Source organism: Erinaceus europaeus, chromosome 14, assembly GCF_950295315.1.
Source record: "Erinaceus europaeus chromosome 14, mEriEur2.1, whole genome shotgun sequence".
Classification (NCBI taxonomy): Eukaryota; Metazoa; Chordata; class Mammalia; order Eulipotyphla; family Erinaceidae; genus Erinaceus; species Erinaceus europaeus.
Genome location: NC_080175.1, coordinates 97,698,221 through 97,715,446, shown reverse-complemented (window position 1 = coordinate 97,715,446; position 17,226 = coordinate 97,698,221). Strand labels below are relative to the sequence as shown.

Here is a 17,226-nt window from a genome sequence, read left to right as displayed (position 1 = left end):
TTATACAAATCTACTGCCTTCATTTAAACTGGTAAAAAAAAAAGGGGGGAGGGTATTATATTTTGTAAAAGCCCAAATCTGGCTCTTAGTAGTCATGTGACTTTTTTTTTTTCCTCTTTCTGCCAGCCATGTGTACTGTATCATTTTACTCTGAAATAACTATGCGATTCCAGCTCAACCTGTCTTTGGTTATAATGCATGACATACCCTGTGAGGGAGCCTGAGAACAAACTCCCTTGAAAAGCAAGGTTCTCATACTTGGTCTGTAACCATGGAAGCAGATGCCTTACTCTTCCTACCCCAGCTTACCTCTTGGCAGCCCCGAGCTGCTCCCTATTGTTAAAAGGGGTACGCCTTGATCTTTCTTCATCATGACGGGACTTGCTTCCTCTTCAAAGGGCATGGTGCTGCAGGTCATTGGTCTAGACTATTTGCACGGTCCAGAGAACAGCCTTGATGTAACCCTTGCTCCTTCTGATCTAACACCACCAGCAGCGCGTCTGTAGACTGGAGGGGACATCGGAGATGTGTATTTGAAAGGAAGTCTGTCTGATTTTGCCATTGTGCCTTTTCACTCATCGATCGAATGAATATCGAACCTTCTGTCGTTGCATGTGTGAAACAGATAGCTTAGCAAGCACTTTTGTGCCCAACCTGTGTGCTGGGTCAAAGACTGTTCCTTTCAGTCTCAGGAATTCCTTTCTTCAGATTTTTGAATTTTAGGCTAGCTTAGATGATTTCTGGGCTTTTCTTTTAAGCAACAGTCAAGATGACCATCTGAATTATTTCATCAAGCAGTGAGCAGTGATTCTCTTGGTCTGAAATCGTGCTTTTTTTTTTTCCCCCTTTCCTGTCAACTGTGGTTTTTTTTGGTTTTTTCTATAGTTTTTCTTTAAAAATTTTTTTTTCAGTTTAACTCATCTGTTACTCAAAGTGGTGAATCTCAGCTGTACCCTAATAAGCCAGAAAATTGAGGTATCTTTTGAAAGAAGATGTTAGGTGATGTTTGTCATTTAACAATCTTAACTCCAGATATGTGAACTTGAACTGCCTCAAGGTAATTCCAGTAACTTGTTAAGAGTAAGTAGATAAAATAATCACACTGATCTTAAGTTAAAAAAAAAAAAGAAAAAAATATATATATATTGATTTGGTAAGTTCTGTAGATGGGAAAAACTTTATTCCCCTCCTTTAATTTTTTTTTTTGTGTGTGAAAATGTTATTCTGATGTGCTGAAATATACTTAAAAGCACATAAACTCATTGATGTGATTTAGAAAATAAACATGTTTATAGTATGTATCTTGTGACCTGATCTAATTAGGAATTCTAATATGAAAACATGCCATTGTCATCTTAAGAATGCTTCTCTTACAATTCACTACTTGTCATAAACGAGAGTTGTTGAAGAGAATGAGTAGTGAGAACACACCTACTGGGTCTAAAATGTGTTGTGTCACTGAGTCCTTAAAGAATCTGAATTACTTCACATTGTGTCAAATGCTGTCTTTACTGAGTGCCCTTAGGTCTCGTTCTGTTGTAAGAAACCTCTGTTGTCTACTTCAAGGCATACCTATTTTCTCTAATTGCCGCAGCAAAGGGGCGGTCCGGGGCCAGAATAAAGAAGTTTATTGTGATGAAACATAATTCACTGTGAGTCCCCCTTTCATCCAGCCTGGAGAAGCAGAGGACTGCTCCCAGGCTGACTTTGCAGGTCGAATGTCTGAGCTGAGCTGCTTCTACTGACACAGAAGCATAGGCAAAGGCAGAAAACTGAATTTCTCTTCAGCAGGGTGGTGATTATTATGATAGTTTTTTTTTTTTTTTTGACGTTTGGGGATCTAATTTTGTTCATTTCAAATAGAATATATTCTAGAAAAAAGGGGATTCCAAAGAAATGGAAGGAGTAGGAAAGAAGGGTAGAAAACAGTAAACTTAATGCAATAAAAGTTGGCGTCTGGTATAGTAGACAAAGAGAAATGAAGAGTTAAATACTGTTCTCTATTTCTTGGCATGCACATGGCAAAGTGTCATACTTTGGGCAACAAATATTTGAGCTGCAAAAGTAGGTAAATTTCATTTTATAAATTTAACTTATATTTTTAAGATAATGATATTTTTCTTTTTTAGACTCAATTTCAAATTTTTTAAATGTATAGATGCCATTTTAAGGACGTGACAGTGAACGTCAATAGATATGTGTTGATTCAAATATTTTTCTTGCTTTCAAGAGTTTTTCTTTAATGACAGAATTTTACTTGCTCTTCATAATTTTTTTAAAAAATTTAAAGTATAAGTTATTTCCGTTCTCCTTTTAGTGAAGTCATTTAAAACCTTTATTAAAGGTTTTGAAGGTCTTATTAAATGAACTAAAAGACCCCCCAAAATTGTATTTGATAGTAAATTTTGGCATACTAGAAGAAAATTACAGACTAGAAAGCAAATTTCACTTCATTTGTTCTACATAGACTTCCATTTACATTACGTACTGGATTTCACTATTGCTGAAAGAAATTTGTGTTACTTTGTATTCTCTCTTGCTCTATAGGAGTTGCAGTGAAGGTACTTTGTATCTGGAAAAGAAAATGGAAGCAATTATTCTGCTAGCACAGCTATTGTTAGAGAACTTAACCGCAAAATACTGATTTTTTGCATGTTCTTATTAATCAGGGTTTGTTATTTCAGACAGTGAAGTGTATTTCAAATTCTAAATTGTGATGTATTCCAGGCAATAAAGTATAAAAACTACAACTACTTAAAATAGGGTTTTTTTTTCTTTCCCCTTAGATACTAAACACAGTTCTTTTCTAGATATTACATAGACAATGTAGTGGTCACTAAGTGTTTTCACTTATTCAAGTTGGCTTTGTAGCTAAAAATTTAGTCAACTGTCTAATAGACTGTTGTCTTAAACAATGCTAGCACTTAAAAATATTTTGCATTAAATATTTGCTGGTATTAATTAATTTTCTTTTTCTCTATGTTGTAACTGATATTGGTCAAAACCAGTAATTTACACATAAAAGAATATGATTATTCTACAATCAGAAAGATGATAAGAATCATAGAATTACTCTCTTGCTGCTGATTTAAATAAATAACTTTCCTCTGCATATCCATAAATATGGGGCTAAATTACATGACTAAGGGATACTTTAGAACATTCATTTATATGTTTTGTTAATATCAAAGATCATCGTTAAACCAAGTAAGAATTTCCAAGGGAGAGTATAAAATATATTCCTATGTAATTTACTGCCAGACAGATCATCTAAAGACAGTTCTTACAGATTTAAGATATTTCTTAGTAATATCTTTGTAGAAATGTGCCAATGCACATACCTCTGCATTAGAGAAAATTTTCCCCCACTACTAATATTTCATATTGCCCTTTGTGTAATTTATTTGAAATGTTGATGTAATTTATTTTAGAAAAAAGGGTATAAAATTGTTGAGAACTAAAGAAATGTTTTTATTAAATGTATATAATGGAAAAAAGAATTTAAATGAAGTTAACTGAAATTATTTAAATGTTATTGCTCATGGCACACGATTTTAAGATAAACCTCATTTATTCATGGTTGAACTTAAAAATCAAATGGTAAATGTCAAATTACTGTATCTAAAAACATGCTTTATGTGTAACCACTGAATTATACAATATTATGGGAAAATAATTTCATTGATCTGTGCATGGCATCTTGCTACGTAACTATGTCAGCTTAAGAGATAATATTATGCAACCTAAAAATAATATCATGTTATATATTCTAAAATGAAGTTAGCATAGTACTACCAAAAAAAGAAAGAAAGAAAGAAAGAAAGAAAGAAAGAAAGAAAGAAAGAAAGAGAAAAAAGAAAGAAGGAAAAGAAGGTGGGGGAGAAAAAGTTATATTGATTTTCATGTATGATCTTTGTTGAACCAATTTTTGTTTTATTCAAAATAGATTTCCTGTTTTTGAGACCAGCACATCTTTCTTAATGCTTTATTAATCCTTCCTCTCTCTATTTAATACCTTTTTGTTATAAACTTCTGCACCAGTCACTAACGGAAGACAAAAACAGCAGTAGCAGTTCAAGAAGCAGCCTTATAAATGTAAAAAACAAAAACAAAAAAAACACCCAGACTTTGATTTTATAAGACACTTTGGATAGGAGTCAAAACTGCCACATGCAGTGTGAAAAAATGCCACCCTGGTGTGAACAAAAGGTTTAAAATGGAGTCAAGAAGCATGCAAGCTTGATGCCTAAGCTTTTCCTGTGAATAGCCGGCCTACAGAACCTGCAGGGTATCAAGTGGGCTGGGAAGACAGGAGAACTCTTCTTGGAAGCTACAGCAGAGAAATGTCTGCAGTCAATGTGTTATTTATTTTTTTTAACCATGTTTTGTTTTGTTTTGTCTTATCTAGGCATCATTAAACTAAACTGTTTTACTCAAAACATAAGACAAATCCAAAGAGTCACATAATGTGTGGAGATACTGTTAGAAATAAATTGTTAGGTTGCAGATTTCCTCCTATTTGTGTATTCTTTTACTTATAGCAAAGTCGTATTACCAAATGTACTTTATATTTTAAATTCGTGTGTGTGTGTGTGTGTGTGTGTGTGTGTGTGTGTGTGTGTGTGTGTGTGTGTACCTGAGATCGATTTATAAAAGGGTAAACAAGAAGAAGTCTCATTGTGTTGTAACAGTAAAAATCTGATCATAATGCTCACTTAAATGTTTCCTAAATTATGGGGAAAATGGAGGAAAGGGTCAATGTCACTACTGAAAATAAGCACTTCATATTGTAGATAAATAATATAATAACTCTGAAGAGATATTCAGCAATAGTAGTCCTTCAGAACTGTTATTCTACACCAGGTGCTAATATTAAGCCCTTACTAATACAGTGGAATGTATAAAATCTACTGTACAGCCAAATATCCCTGTTAACCGTAAATAACCAGTTGAGTGAGTCCATAGTTAATCCACCAGTATTTGTTAAGATAGCCAGAAAAGATTCGATTTAAGCACGATTAAAAATGCACCATAGTGTCATAACCTCTACTTCAATATTCTCACCATGTCTATAAATGCACACATAATACGAATTGTGTGGTAAGTTATAAATAGTAGTTAAAGAAGGGAGCAGTTCTTAGGTGATTGGAATCTAATCAATACAATACATCTAAATGCAACAAGAGTCATCTTTGATGAGCGCTAAAACGATCTTAAACTTTGAAGCCAGTTTTATTACATTTGCATCTTATCTCTTATTACGGATTGGGTCTAAAGCCAGCAAATCCCATTGGTTATGGATACAGGTCAGGACAGGAACATTTTTCCATTTACTCTTTGTAACACTAGCTAGAAATCAATATGTTACTTTCATTAAAACCACACAATCAATTCCATTCAAGGTATAATACAACAGCCAAGTCCAAGGACAATATAGATCCTTGGGAAAAGCTCACCCCATTTGCAGGGCTGTATCTGCTAACGCCCCCGGTAAATTGTTTTCTTTCTAATTAGTGTACATAACCATCTAAGGCAAATATGTCTGAAATGAAGCTGCCACATAGAAGCCAAATAAAACTGAGTGCAGTCTTCATCAACATTGCTTTATATACATATTTTAAAGCCAGACTTCTTTTGCTATTTCAAGAAAAATGTATGCAAGCCAAAAGTTATTATCTAGAAACTGGCACATGAAATCTTTCTATCAACTGCCATCTTTCCCCTCCTTTATCCATAAATGACTTTATTCTGATCAACCATTCCTTGCCTCAAATTTTCAAAATCTCAAGATAGACTCGGAGTTTTCATTCACAATACATGCATTACTATGCAAGATAGATATGTCCACTCTTTACTCCATTTTCACATAATAGAAGATTCATCTTAATTATTTATAAATAGCAAAAATAGGATAGCCTTCATTTTAGTAAATTATTTTGAAGAAGACGATAAACCATTGTACTCTGTCATGAACAATGATGAATTATTTCCATTACTTAATAAAGGAGGAAACTTTATTATTTTATATAAATTTTAAGTATTTCAATTTAGTCTACTAATTTTCTTAAGCATGCTCTCAATATTATGAATGTTTTCAAGAAAGACAAAACTTGTGATTTTCTCTGAGATGTTTTTGAAAAGATATTTGTAATTCAAGATTCATCCTGCCCATTTCATATGATATAAACAAATAAAATGTAAATCCAGTTACTTTGGGCCATTTTATCAAAAATATTACATTTCACTTATGCAAATCATATAACCGCAGAATTTGGGAGTTGATCTTTCTCTGTTAAAAAAAATTACAGTTCTGGGGAGTTGGGCGGTAGTGCAGCGGATTAAGCTCAGGTGGTGCAAAGCGCAAGGACCAGAGTAAGGATCCAGGTTTGAGACCCCGGCTCCCCACCTGCAAGGAAGTCGCTTCACAGGTGGTGAAGCAGGTCTGCAGGTGTCTCTTTCTCTCCCCCTCCTCTCTCCATTTCTCCCTGTCCTATACAACAACAACGACATTAATAACTACAGCAATAAAATAACCAGGGCAACTAAAGAGAGCAAATAAGAAAATTAAAAAAAAAAATTACAGTTCCAAGTTCTGTTTCAATATTTTTCTTTTCTTTTCTTTTTTTTTTTGCCTTCAGAATCACTGGTGGGGCTTAATACTTGCCAGTATTATGAATCCACTGCTCCTGGAGGCCTTTTTTTTTATTATTTTATTGGGTAGGAGAGAGAGAAAAAAAATTAAGAGGAGAGGGGAGATAGAGAGGGAGAGAGAAAGACCCCTGCATACCTGCTGCACAATTTGTGAAGCTTCCCCACTGCAGATGGGGATCCTGGGGCTTGAACCCAGATGCTTTTGCCGGTAGGTCCTTGTACTTAGAACCACGTGCACTTAACTGGGTGCACCTCTGCCTGGTCTCCTCAGTATTTTCATTTCTTCACATGCCTCCTTCACCACTCAGTAATGTTATTCTACATACCTTTTCATGAAACTCCCTTTCTAGCATGTTCTAAGAGGTCTTCTATGTTTCTGGTCAGAAAAGGGTATCTTCAGTTCTGTAGATCTGCTTCAGTAACCATAGGTCAAATGAACCTAATGACAGTCTCCAAACTGTCACTTCCTAGAGGTCTTTCATTGTTCTTCGAGTCCAAAACTCAATTTCTAAGCTGGTGAATAAGATGTTACTTGGTTGTGCATCCTTGCTTTCAATGAGCTCCAGCACTGAAAATATCTGTTTCTATTCTACTCCTGTCTGGTTTACCAGTCAGACTACCCTTTTCAGACTGACCAAGCACTGGCCTCACAGAAGAATCCTACAATCATGGTCTTGGACAGGATGAACTTAATCAGAGTAAATTCAGAACTTGCAGGTCAGAGATGGGAAGACAGAAGCACCTGGTAGTAACTCAGGAGTAAGTAAGCATGTTCATCTTCATAGTATATACTATCTGAGTAAGCATGTTCATCTTCATAGTATATACTATCTGAGTAAGCATGTTCATCTTCATAGTATATACTATCTGAGTGAGCAAGTTCATCTTCAATCAGATATATTATCTGAGTTTGGAAGACATGAAGATTTTCTACAGGAAAATAAAAATCACAGGCAATATTTCCTGAATTTCTTTATTTTACTTTAAGATGAAAAGTTTTTTTTTAATGTGACCTTAAAATTAAGTTTCTGTATCTATATTTTAAAGTATTGCAGGCAATAAAATTTACAGTACTTTTCCACTGGAAAATTTATTTTTGATAAAACCTAGTAAATTGAATTAATGAGTTTCCGGGAAAAGATGATTTAAAAATCTGTTTAAATTCCAAAATTATATACAGAACTCTTCAAATGTCAGAAAAACATAGGCCTCTTCTAGTATGTATGTATGTATGCATTAGATAGGCAATATATTTTTTTATTTTATTGGGGGATTAATGGCTTACAGTTGATAGTAATACACAATAGTTTGTACATGAATAACATCTCCTAGTTTTCCACATAACAATTCAACCTCCACGAGGTCTTCCTCTGCTATCATGGTCCAGGACCCCCACCCCAGAGTCCTTTACTTTGGTGCAATCCAGGCAATGAAATTTCATGTGTTTTCATTATCAATCTGGACTGTAGGTGAAAATCCACCTGTCAGTTATACTGTTCTCTAATAAACAATGAAATTTCACTATAGATATCTAAAAATGTATATCTTTGTCAATATTACTCCTTAAAGAAAAGTCTTGTGTGAACTCTGTTGCTTAGAGAATAGAGCTCTGGCTTACACTGCTCAACTTCTATTTAATGTTGTTTTAAAGTACAATTAAATTTTTGAAGTACTTTAGCTTTTGTGTATACTGGATTATAAAATGTTTTTTTCAAAATGGGGAAAATACAGACCTGTAAACCAATATTTTGCTTTTTAAGAAAAGTTGATAAAATTTGAGCAACTGACATAGAGTGCTAGACTTACATGCTGGAGATCCCAGGCTTGAATGTTATCATTGGCATGCCAAAGTTCTCCCTCTCCTCTTCCTCTCCCCTTTCCCTCTCCTCTCCCCTTTCCCTCTCTTCTCCTCTCTTCTCTTCTCCTCTCCTCTCCTCTCTTCTCCTCTCCTCTCTTCTCCTCTCCTCTCTTCTTCTCTCCTCTCCTCTCCTCTCCTCTTCTCTCCTCTCCTCTCTCTCTCATACACATACAGACATACACACAATAATATAAACAGACAAAAATTTATCTACAAATTGAAATGCTAATATGATAGACCATAACAGCTTGCAATTAACTGGCAACTATTCTCAAGAGATGTTAAGTCATCTATTAGAACTCTACTCTAAAAGAATAAAACACTTGAAATAAGTCATAAAATGAAATGGATTTTGACAGTGTTTTCTATCAAGTCATTCATTCAACAGACATTATTCTATTGTTGCCTCTGTACTTTCCAGGGTTTTGAGGCCATTTATTCCTTCTGTTTAACAAAGTTCCAAGTGCTAAATACACAAAGTATTAAAAAGGAATTAGAAGATTATGTGCTATGGCACCGAATAATGAGAGTGTGACGACAGAGTGTTCCTGCAGATACAGGAAAGTAATGAAAGGCCAAGAGGAAAAGTCTCTGTCAAGCCATTCGTGGAATATGAAAGATGAGAGAGACCGGCCTTGGGGAAAATATCGTGCAGTTTCTCCATGAGGAGAAACAGACTCTGTGAAGGACTCAAAGCAGCAAGACACTCAGTAGATGAGAAATACTGGTGAAGACTGGTAAGATAGTTCACTGTGACTGTGAGCCTGCCCTGTCACTCAGGATCGGGGTTCAAGCCCACATTGCAGTGCAGTGGATGTAGTTCTACATATTGTTCCACTGGCATTATACTTCTTTGCCTTGTGCCTCTTGCTTTTACCTGAAAGAAACCATAAAACACAAAGCATATCGGGATCATTTTGGCTTTGGGGTGAAAGATGTCGATTTCTAGGAGAACACATATATGTCAGCTGCGTCCCTGAAGTTGCCAACTCGTGTAGTAGCATAACACAGTGACAAGGGCATGCTATTCAATGGTTCCCACTGCTTATTTCATGTAGAAGCCCAGGGGCTTGACATTACAGGTGTCCAGGTTTGCATCAGGTAGTCAACTTTATCTTTGGGTGATGCATTCCAGGGCCCCCTAAGACTTCAACTCAAATCAGCAATAACATAGTGTGTGTGTGTGTGTGTGTGTGTGTGTGTGTGTGTGTGTGTATCTGTGTGTACTGTGCTTTATCTATGTAAATATCTGCGATAAAGCTCTCTGTAAACTCGGTGGAGCAATACATTAACAGTGATGACTAGCAATAAAGTAAGACACAACAGTGTACTCTAACTGCAGCTATAGGAAACTGTTCCTTCCTGCCTGCCGTTACTAACTTTCCTTCCTCTCCACTCACCCCCCACCCCCGACCCGTCCACCTTATTTAGTGGAATATTTTCAGATTGCAGTTGACTGCAGATAACTGGAAGCTCCAAGAATGAAACCGAGAGAAGAAAGATTCTCCTTGCTGTTTCTTGGCATCTGATGAACTGACTAACACGCTTAGCAAGTTGGTTCTCCAGGTGACAAATAAATCAACTTTGTTTCTGCTGAACAGTCAGAAATATAAAAGCTCATTTAGGTGTTTAAGAATTTTTAAGTACCTGATCAGATTAATTTTGGGGAAAGATAAAATATGTTCAGTTTTATACCTAAAGGAGTAAAATCCTAAGGCTGGGGTAAGTAGTGAGAGTCATGTATTAATCAGATATAACCAAACCCACACTTCGAAATTAATAAAAACGTATCAGTTACGCTAACTTACAAGGTGTTTCTGCTGACTGAGGTGCTTAATCACAAGCTTCATTATATTTATTCAGGACCTTAAAGACAAATCATTATGGCACTGTAAATCAGGTATTAAAACATGTGATTAACAGCTTCCATTTACCATGGCAATACCATGGTTGGCGGTTTTCATTGGAACTCCTCTTTTACAACTTTATCTGAACATATCTTGCACCTCTGAGACAATAGCACGTCAGCGTATCCGTGTCTCCAGGTTTCTGCTTAAAGATGTGCAAGATGGAAATGGCGCTGTAGGGAGACAGGATTCACAGACATACAGAAAGTCTCAGTTAGCAGGCATTTCAATATGGCGTCTATCTAAATGCTCAACTCCTCTAGACTTTTCTTCATACACAGAAACATTTTTTCCGTGTTCAAGTGGATACATCTAAGTTGAAGCTAGACCATTGAAAGTGTTACTTTACGCTCTTGTTTGTTTTATGTATACATCAGTGCTTGACATTAAAAATTCTTGACTAGGAATGCACACACACACACACACACACACACACACACACACACACACACACATTCTAACACAGACCTCCTTATAGTCATTTCAAAGTGGTGACTGAGCACATTAAGACTATCAAAGGTTCAAATGAGGATATATGAGTCTTTTTTTTTGTTAGTAATGTTTCTTTGGCGAGCCTTGTGTCTGCCCCTCCCCTTGCCTCTAGTGAGAGAGCTTTCAGTAGGGCATTCTGCGTGTTATGCTTGGGAACAGCAGTGCCGGGCTATCTGCCTACTGCCTGGGCAATGTCAACGGCACACACAATAGGTCCACTTGCTGCTTTGTTGTCAGATTAGGGGGAGCTTCCCGCAGTGTCAATCTGGTTTGAATCTCCCACTTTGGATGGGTTGAAGAATATATGAATGTGGCCCCTGGTGCAGTGGAGCTCAAAGCTTGGTGTGAAGCTGCCCAACGAAGGGATGGTGTAGACTGTAAGATAACTCATGATCCCCAAAATACTCCCAAATGGTGCAACCACTGGAAGAAACTGCTACAACATTCATGAGACATCAAGCAGATCTTCCTAGTGGTGACCTCTTATGTACAACCAAAATGTCCTAAGAGCTTCTAACTTAGGAAATCTACCTTCCCTATTCAGCTTTTAACTTAGGACATCTACCTTCCTTATTCTACTTATCACAACAGTAAAATGAGGACCGATAACCCATTTTTCTCAGCACATGTTTGACAATATGTAACAGAAATGGCTCTTAAGAAGATGCTAGAGGAGGAAGGGAAACATGGGTGACAAAGGAGAGAAGCTTCCCGCATCTTCTCCCTGGATCACAGACACTTCCTCTGCAGAATCTCTCGTAAGACTGGGGGCAGAGGGGTGTGAAGGGAGAAAGTATAGTGGTTATGGAAAGAAACTTTCATGTCTAGTTCTAAAGTCCCAGGTTCAATTCTGTCACCACCATATGCCAGAGCTGATCAGTGTGTTGGTGAAAATCAAAACATGGGCATAAACAGAAGTTGGAAAACAAGATCAGAAGGGAAATAACTAAGCAGAACTTGGACTGGAGTTGGTGCATTGCACCAAAGGAAAAGACCTGGGGATGGGTTGGGGGGAGGGTTCACATCCTGGAACATGATGGCAGAGGAGAACCTAGTGGAGGTTGAACGGTTATGTGGAAAACTGGGAAATGTTATTCATGTACAAACTATCGTGTTTTGCTGTCAACTATAAAACATCAATCCCTCAATAGAGAAATCAAAAATCAAAAAAAAAAAAAAAGATGGGAGCCAGGTGGTAGTGCAGCAGGTTAAGTACCAAGTGCAAGAATCCAGGTTCGAGCCCCTGGCTCCCCACCTGCAGGGGAGTCGCTTCCCAGGTGGTGAAGCAGGTCTGCAGGTGTCTGTCTTTCTCCCCTCCTCTCTGTCTTCCCTTTCTCTCTCCATTTCTCTCTGTCCTATCCAACAACAGCAATGGCAATAATAAATACAAGGACAACAAAATAGGTAAAATGGCCTCCAGGAGCAGCAGATCTCTAGTGCAGGCACCGAGCCCCCCACAATGTCCCTGAAGGCAAAAAAAAAAAAAAAAAAAAAAAGGAAAAGAAAGTACAGAGATTTCTCAGCTGGCCCTTATCTTCACACAGACACAACCTCACTTTCGCAATAGCACTCACCAGCGTGGTATGTTTGTTGCTAATGATAAGTCTACACAGACAAAATCATTACTGTCCTGAATCCATTTACAGTTCACTCATGCATTTATGGTTCTCCATGCATTTGGAGATACACATTTGGCTACGTATCCATAACAGTAGTACCATACAGGTTTCATCGCCCTAAATATCTGCTATTCTCAGGAGCCGGGCGGTAGCGCAGTGGGTTAAGCACATGTGGTGCAAAGCTCAAGGACCAACATAAGAATCCCAGTTCAAGCCTCCGGCTCCCCACCTGACTTCACGTGTGGAATGACAACCCTTCAGCTTCATTACTCGGGTGAGACCTTTCCTTTTATAGTACACTCTAATTTCATCTCAGGTAGTTCACTTTCTAACAAAGTCCCATAACCTAGACATACACCAGTTTCTGTGAGAGAGAGCGTATGTGCACACGTATCCATAAACTACTGCAAAATATATACCTGAAAGCAGGATTACACTAGAGTTTGCAGTGAGTACCTCCCTAACACTTCCTCTCCACTATTCCAATCTTGGGATCCATGATTGCTCAACAAATTGTTTGGCTTTGTATGTTAACTCTCTTTTCAATCACCAGGTTCCAGATGCCACCAGGATGCTGGCTAGGCTTCCCTGGATTGAAGACCCCACCAATGTGTCCTGGAGCTCAGCTTCCCCAGAGACACACCTTACTAGGGAAAGAGAGAGGCAGACTGGGAGTATGGACCGACCAGTCAATGCCCATGTTCAGCGGGGAAGCAATTACAGAAGCCAGACCCTCTACCTTCTGCAACCCTCAACGACCCTGGGTCCATGCTCCCAGAGGGCTAGAGAATGGGAAGGCTATCATGGGAGAGGGTGGGTTATGGGGATTGGGTGGTGGGAATTGTGTGGAGTTGTACCCCTCCTACCTTATGCTTTTGTTCACTAATCCTTTCTTAAATTAAAAATTTAAAAAAAAAAAAAAAAAAAAAGAATCCCAGTTCAAGCCTCCGGCTCCCCACCTGCAGGGGGGTCACTTCACAGGTGATGAAGCAGGTCTGCAGGTGTCTGTCTTTCTCTCCCCCTCTCTGTCTTCCCCTCCTCTCTCCATTTCTCTCTATCCTATCCAACAACAATGACGTCAATAACAACAATAATAACTACAACAACAATAAAACAGGGCAACAAAAAGGGGAAAATAAATAAAAATAATAAAAATCTGCTAATCTCTATCTCCTCACCCCGTCTCCTCCTTAGCCCCTACCACAACTGATTGTTTATCTCTTTACGGATTCATGTTCTCCAGAACGTCATGGAGCTAGATTGGCAAGGTTTGGAGCTTTTTCAGATTGTTTCACTAGGTAGCATGTATTGAAGTTCCTTGATATATATTTTTTTGGGGGGGGACACACGCTAGCTTATTGATTCCGAGTACTGAATAATATTCCATTGTCTGATGGAGAAAGATCTCTAATTTATGTGGGGTGGAAAGACTGGGAGGTTTTAAGGAGGAAGTTAAATGATGAGATACTTAATTTAAACATATAAATCTGATTTAATTATACAGAACATATCATAGACAGATAAATACAAAGTTTGAGTGAACAGCCGGAGTTCTACTAAAGTAACTGGTGTGAGAAGAGTTACATTCTGAGGCAACTGTCGGTGAGATAAAACAAATTGGGATAGTGTAAAATGGAATTGCCAGGTAAATGTAACAGCATTTGTTGGTGAATAAGTTTGGGGGGATTCTAGATAAAATGGCTTGCAGACAACTGGGATTTGGGGCTAGAAAAAATGAGTGTGTGCAAACACTTACCAAGAATGGGTAATGGACTATGGTTGGAAGTCTAACTGCAGCTTGTTGACTCCATGTTCTAAACTCAAAACATCAGGCATTTTCTGTTACAGGGATATAAGAGTCCTCACCAAATACATATCTCATTTCTTCTCCCTTGCAGATTTTGACCCCTTTTCTAAACTCCAGAGATAGGAATAACACTCCTAGAAGGCCAAAAACGGTCCACCAACCTTGAATGTCCACTGATGGGCTTCCGTTTTACATATCACCTCAGCAGTGTTTTACTCATCTCCACAGCTGCCACTGTACTTATCATTACACTTTTGCCAATGATTTCATTTTTTACCCCAAATCTTATATACAAACACTTATTCAGACAATGTGGGCAAAAACTGTCACTTGCAGCCTTAGATAAAAAGCACCTTCTGCAACCCACAATGACCTTGGGTCCATGCTCCCAGAGGGATAAAGAATAGGAAAGCTATCAGGGGAGGGGATGGGATATAGAGTTCTAGTGGTGGGAACTGTGTCATATTGTACCCCTCTTATCCTATGGTTTTGTCAGTGTTTCCTTTTTATAAATAAAAAATAAAATAAAATAATAACAAAAAAAGAAAAAAAAAAAGATCCCGGTTCGAGCCCCTGGCTCGGCACCTGCAGGAGAGTCCCTTCACAGGCGGTGAAGCAGGTCTGCAGGTGTCTGTCTATCTCTCCCCCTCTGTCTTCCCTTCCTCTCTCCATTTCTCTCTGTCCTATCCAATAACCATGGCATCAAGAACAACAATAATCACTACAACAATAAAACAACAAGGGCAACAAAAAGGAAAATAAATAAGTATTTAATAAAGTAAAATAAAATAAAAGCACAAAAGAAGATGACGGTGAAGTACCAAGCTAATTTAGTGACTATGAGTCTGTCACAGTCATTGACAAAAAGTGTCTAGTCTTATATCTTAGCTCTCATTGACAGAAAAATTAAAATACTTAGAGATATACATATAATGTGTTTTTTGCTGTATATATTTCAATTTTAGTAAAAAATGGCTGATAGCCTTCAAGTTTTAAAATCAATCAAAAGGAGCCAGGGGCCAGGCGGTAGCACAGTGGGCTAAGCACACATGACACAAAGCATAAGGACCACTGTCAGGATCCAGGTTCCTTGACCCCGGCTCCCCACCTGCAGGGGAGTCACTTCACAGGCGGTGAAGCAGGTCTGCAAGTGTCTGTCTTTCTCTCCCCCTCTCTGTCTTCCCCTCCACTCTCAATTTCTCTCAGGCCTATCCAACAATGACGACATCAATAACTACAATAACAAAAAAAGAGGGCAACAAAGGAGAAAAAAAATAGCCTCCAGGTGCAGTGGATTAGTAGTGCAGGCACCAAGTCCCAGCGATAACCCAGGAGGAAAAAAAGAAAATCAGTCAAAAATATCAATGCTAATTTCTTGGTTTTAATAATGGGTCTGTGGCTATATGCAATGCTGACAGCACTGGATGGAAAGCCAAGGACACAGGGGCCAGCTCTGGACTGTTCTGAACATTTCTGTAGGTATCAGATACTCTCAAAAAAAAAGTTAAGAAGAAGTAAATCATTATTGCCAGAGCACAGTTACAAGACAAATATGTATATTGAGTATCTGAAAGAAAAAATATTGAGATTTCAGTATTAAAAGGTTGTAATTCAGTCTTTTGTATTTTTCTTAAGTAAATACATGTATCCATCTACATTTGAAAATCATATATGATTAAATCATATGAACTAAAGCAGGAATTTGAGCATAAGTACATGACTACATAAAATGTGTTGGAGCTTAATGAATTAACAAAGCTTATTAATTTAAAGAGTTGTAAAGGATCCAAGAATTCACCATACATTGTAATGTAGAATTGTTCGTGTCACAGAGCAGTTTCTTTTTTGAAGAAAATCTATTTTGTGGGAATAGGAAATAGGTTGACAGCAGTGTATATACTTTGGGCTGCTCTAGCCTTGGCCACCACACGGAGAACCTTGCAAAAAGAGAAGCGTCACAAGTAGTGTTGATGTGCTGTGGTGTTTTCCCTTTCTCTTTCTCTTTTTATCTCTCCTCTCTCTGGAAAGAAAGGGATTAAAAAAAAAAAACCTTGCTTTTCAGCCACCAGGTTCCAGATGCTACCATGATGCCGACCAGACTTCCCTGGACAGACAACCCCACCAATGTGTCCTGGAGCTCCGCTTCCCCAGAGCCCTGCCCCACTAGGGCAAGAGAGAGACAGACTGGGAGTGTGGATCCACCTGTCAACGCCCATGTTCAGCGGGGAAGCAATTACAGAAGCCAGACCTTCTACCTTCTGCATCCCACAATGACCCTGGGTCCATGCTCCCAGAGGGATAAAGAATAGGAAAGCTGTCAGGGGAGGGGATGGGATACAGAGGTCTGGTGGTGGGAATTGTGTGGAGTTGTACCCCTCTTATCCTATGGTTTTGTTAATGTCCCTTTTTTTAAATAAATAAATAAATAATACATAAATAAAAAAATAAAATAAATGAATGCATGCCAGAAGTAATGGAAGTACTTTTAATGGAAGTACAGGCAGTAAAAGTCCTGGTGGATAAAAATTTGTTTTTATTTTATTTTGTTTTTACAAATTTCCAGAATACTAAGTCTTTAGTTTTACCTAATCTGTCACATTGGTGTTTTTGTTGTTTACTCATGAAAAAAATGTCGGAACCCTTTACTCTTCTGTCACTTTTTTCCCTTTCATTCAGCTTCTGCTCCACCCGGTCTTTTTCATCTCTCTTCATGTCTATTAAGTGCTTATCACTTCACTGAGTTACTTCATAAAAATATCCTCCTGAATAATTTTTTATATTTTATTTACTTATAATTGGAAAGAGACAGAAATTGAGAGGGGAGGAGAACATGGAGAGGGAGAGAGGCAGAGAGACACCTGAAACTCTACTTCATGTCTGTGAAGCTTTCCC

General features: G+C 37.9%; 1 long non-coding RNA gene across 1 annotated transcript; it reads left to right on the top strand.

The window, feature by feature from the left end:
- Positions 1 to 290: 290 nt before the first annotated feature.
- On the top strand, positions 291 to 10,530 carry LOC132532832 (uncharacterized). Its single transcript, XR_009544775.1, has 3 exons — positions 291 to 2,064; positions 7,263 to 7,410; positions 9,941 to 10,530. It is a non-coding gene; the product is annotated as an uncharacterized LOC132532832 (long non-coding RNA).
- The last annotated feature ends 6,696 nt before the right edge of the window (positions 10,531 to 17,226 follow it).